The following is a 4,560-nucleotide window of genomic DNA, read 5'->3' as shown; positions in this document are numbered from 1 at the left end:
TACACTCGACATCACCCGTAAGAGTAAAAACTTCCAACCAATGGCAGACTATAAATTTAACGGGTGAAACCTTGGCCCTTTTTACATTAGCATAAAGCAATTTGAGATCATCTGTCCACACAGGGCGAGTGTCTGGTCTAGGAAACATGGAAAATCCTAGCCACTTATGAAGGAACCGAAGTGTGGGATATTGGATATCATTAGTGCGGGGGCGATGAAATTCATTAAGACCCAAAATTTCTTTCCAAAATTTTTATCTATCAAAATCTTGCAAGACATGGTCTACATCTACTACACACTATGAATTAAATCCTAGGAGTAAACTTAGGTCCTTCTAGGGAGAAGAAAATTCTTTCTCAAAAAGCCTAAACTGAATCCTGGTGTCAGTGATTTGCAGTGTGCATAAGAATTCTAATGTCAAAAGTTTAGACCCTTGCTCAGTAATGTTCCAAAAACCATCCTACCCAACAGCTTTGAAAATGAGATCAAGCTCAGCATCCATACCTATTGTTTGTACTAGGATTGGATCATATGCAGGAGTGTGTACAAACCTTCGGATCTTCACCTTCTTGAAGGCATCCTTCTCCGCCTTGGTTTTCTAGCGGATATGCGATTCCTCCTATAGAATGTTGCTTGCGGATTATGACGATGGCAGTGGCACTTGGGCCACAGGAGATGGAGCATCGATATGCATATCAGAGGTGGCTCATGAAGATGTACTCCTAGTGGAGCGAGATGAAGACGAGTGGGTGAACGTGCCCTTCAACTTGCACATCATCCTGCAAAAACTGATAGAACAACAAAAACTCATGGAATGGGTTAGGAAATAGTTAGCGGTTAGTGCTCCAAGAGTTAGTCATCTAGGGGTTAGTCGTTCTGATTGCCAATAATTTTCTCTAAGCAAAATTTTAGCAGAACTTCTACCCTTTAATGTTTTTGGCTCTTCTTATTTTCTATAGCACTCCCACTAATGCAATATTAATCTTCAGAATTGAAATTCAAATTTTGGAGGAAGAAGGCTTAAAATATGTTTGTGTATGAGTGAATGAGTAGCCAGAAGGTAGCCATTTATAGGCGACGCAGCAGCAGGCCGGCTAGCCAAGTGGTGAGGCCAGCCGCCCCCCTTGGGCCCACTCGAGTTGGCTCTCCACCAGATGAAAGTTTACTTTGAGGCTAAGTAATCCTTAGTGCTCGTTGGTGTAGATGCACCCAAAATGGATGGTGGAGAGGGTGTGATGGTGATGTTGGTGGCTCCCAGGTGTCTGTGGGTCCATATGCCTATATTTCCTCCATATACACATGTATATATATGCTATGCAAAAAATATTTTATGATACCATGAAATATTTCTAGATGTATGCATGGTATTTTTAAATTTTTATGCCTCCATGGTAAATATTCTTGTAGTTTTTTACACACCGTAAAAAATTATTCACATGGGGCCTGAAGATTTTATAATGCAGTGATGAAATCTTTATTTTATTTTATAATGCAATTGCTAGAAAGTAAAATGCCAAAGTGAAAATAATTTATCCAATGTAAAAAGTAAATACGGATAACTACCGATTTTACCTCCCGGCGAGGGTTTAGAATTTTGAGTCCTCCGAACCGGACTTTTCTGTTTATTTTTCATTCTTTGAGTGCATCAATCGGTCCCGAAGATTAAGACCCTGATGGTTGCACTTGCTTCTCATGCCACTCCAATGTGGAGCATTGTGCCGGTCTTGGCTTGAAGGTGAATTGTTCTTCCTTCCCATTGATATGAAATTTGATTTCTCCTGCTCCGACATCAATGTGTGTATTTGTAGTGCTTAGGAGGGGTCTCCCAAGTATGATGGGTGTCTTCATGTCCTCCTACATATCAAGCACTACAAAATTGATTGGCACAAAGAAGTTTCTTATTTTTACTAGAATATTTTTGGTGATTCCTATAGGGTAGCGAACTAATTTGTCGGCTAGTTGCAGGCACATTGATGTTGGCGTGAGTGTTGAATAGTTGAGCTTGTCGAAGACGACTTTAGGCATGACACTAACGCTTGCGCCATGGTCACATAGTGCATTTTCAAAATTCTGATTTCCAATTGAGCTATCAATAGTGGGGCATCCTGGATCCTTCTTCTTTACAGGAAATGTGTTCAGGATCACCGCACTACACTCCTCCGTTAACTTGATTACCTCAGTGGTGGGCAGTGGTCTCTTGTTGTTCAAAATGTCTTTGAGATACTTCGCATAGGTAGGTACTTGTATGGCATCTAGCAGCGGGATATTGATATATAGTTTTGAATTACCTCCACAAACTTACCAAACTACTCATCCACTTTGGCTTTTTGATTTCTACGTGGAAATGGCAGGAGGTTGATGTCATGAAAATCTTGTAGTAATTCCTGTTCTGGTGGCTCAACTTCTTCAACTTCATCATTCTTCTTTTCCTGTTGTACTGCTGGTGTCTTACCTGTCCTTGTTGGATATGGAGGATCACAAGTAGACTTGCCACCTCTTGTGGTTATAGTGTTAACCTTTTCAAGGTTAGTGGCAAAAGGCAAAGTAGCAGACAACTGAGCTATTTGTAATTCTATCTTTTTATTATAGCTAAGTTGGTCCTTTATATCAAAAGAAAAACTTTCCATCTTAATGTTTATATTTTCTAAAACTTTATCATTTGAAGCAAGCTTTTTAGAAATGTTCTCATTAATCTTAGCTTATTCTAAAATCAAATCTCTCAAGGATGGTTGGTTGAAAGAATTATAGTAATTACCTGGGTACTTACCTTTGTAATTTGACCATTGTTGTTGTTGACCCCATCCTTGTCTTTGTTGTTGTGGACCAAAATTGTTGATGACAATGTTTATATCCTCTTGATATTCAGGAAAATCAACCCCCAAATATTCTCTACATATGTTTTGGGCATTATAAGCATCTTGAATGGCCTGATGATCTTTCTTGTAATTGGCTCACTGTTCGAGCCAATTCAACAGTACGTCCATCTTGGTTGATAGTGCACACACCTCTCTTGTTGTTTCTTCGCTCCTATTGCATGATTGGATATTGTCTTGTGACCAGCCTTGATTAGAGGCTATCTTTTCCATAAGAGTTTAAGCTTTTCCAAGGGTGAGTGACATAAATGCTCCTCCAGCAGTAGCATCAAGTTGTTCACAAGCTTTTTGGGTTAAGCCATGGTAAAAGCCTTGCATGAGCAACCAATATTCCATTCCATGATGAGGACAATCTGAAATATATTCTTGGAAATGTTCCCATGCCTCTAGAATGGTTTCTCATTTCTGCTATTAGAAGTTGGAAATTTTTTCTCTTAAGGCATTGGTCTTGCCTATAGGGAAAAACTTTGCTAGAAAGGCCTTCGAACATCTTGCCCATGTGTTGATGTTATCTTTGTTGGTATAAAACCACTGCTTCGCCCTTCCCACTATCAAGAATGGAAATAGGTGGAGTAGTATAATGTCTTGAGCGACGTCCTTGATGATGATTGTGCTGCTAATCTCTAGAAAATTCTAGAGATGAGCACTAGCATCTTCATGTGCCTTTCCGCTGAATGGGGTAGCTTGCACCATGTTGATGAGGCTTGACTTGAGTTCAAACTTAAGATTGTTGGTTTTGAGTATCGGTCCAGTGCGAATGTTCTCGGTGCTTGGAGCGGAGAACTCACGCAGTGTCTTGTCAGCCATAGCTTCAGAAACTAGTGTTGAGCTACCCTTGATTGGTTTGATTGTGATTAATGGAATTTGTTGGTGAATCAGAACCCATCCTACAATACCCTGTATAAGATATGAACAGATAAAAACAAGGGTAAGCCTGCTTAAGTAGAGGTGCATAGTTATGATATCATCAATAAGTATTTATTTGATCAATTCTCTTTTAGCCTTGTGCCCTCCCCAACAACGGTGCTAGAAATGCTTGTTGGTATTTATTAATATGACACTTGTTATAGTCGCCACAAAATTTATATCTCCGGCAAATGCGCCAGAAATACTTGTTGACATAGAATATATATGTAAGGTTCTACAAACACACAGATATACCACTGCAGCACTTCACCTAGGAGTATACCAGGTATCATTATTTATATTTTACCACATGGACGAGCAATGGCTAGAGATATTGACAAATATATATACTTATGATGGGATCATTAACTAAACATATGCTTTAACATGGGTAAGCCTAATGTATATAAATGATAAGTATAAGGTATTGATAATAATCCAAAGATAGAAATAGATACTCATAAATGTAGCATAGCTTGGCTAGAGATTAATTACGAAAAAGATTCCTAAGTCATTCCAACATACTAAGTCTTTTGTACACCCCAAGTAAATATATTGTCCTCTATAGCATAATTAACTCTTCATCTACACATAAGGAACATTACAAAGGAAGATCAAGAACAGAGCTTGATTCCCTTTGCAATTAGGTCCTACTTGTTCTATAGATGGGGAGTGGACTATATAGGACTCAATGAGAGTGTCACACTCGCGATCTACCACATGGCTCGGAATGTAGAGTGCATCCGTAGGTAAACAACATATAAGCACCATGCTTACATAA

The 4,560-nt window shown here is 39.1% G+C and overlaps 1 non-coding gene across 1 annotated transcript; it reads left to right on the top strand.

The window, feature by feature from the left end:
* The first annotated feature begins 3,208 nt into the window (after window positions 1-3,208).
* On the top strand, window positions 3,209-3,315 carry LOC136484625 (small nucleolar RNA R71). Its single transcript, XR_010766130.1, has one exon. It is a non-coding gene; the product is annotated as a small nucleolar RNA R71 (small nucleolar RNA).
* The last annotated feature ends 1,245 nt before the right edge of the window (window positions 3,316-4,560 follow it).

The sequence above is a fragment of the Miscanthus floridulus genome, chromosome 9 (genome assembly GCF_019320115.1).
Source record: "Miscanthus floridulus cultivar M001 chromosome 9, ASM1932011v1, whole genome shotgun sequence".
NCBI classification, from domain to species: domain Eukaryota; kingdom Viridiplantae; phylum Streptophyta; class Magnoliopsida; order Poales; family Poaceae; genus Miscanthus; species Miscanthus floridulus.
Note: the sequence above shows the minus strand (reverse complement) of the source record. Positions and strands in the feature narration are given on the sequence as shown.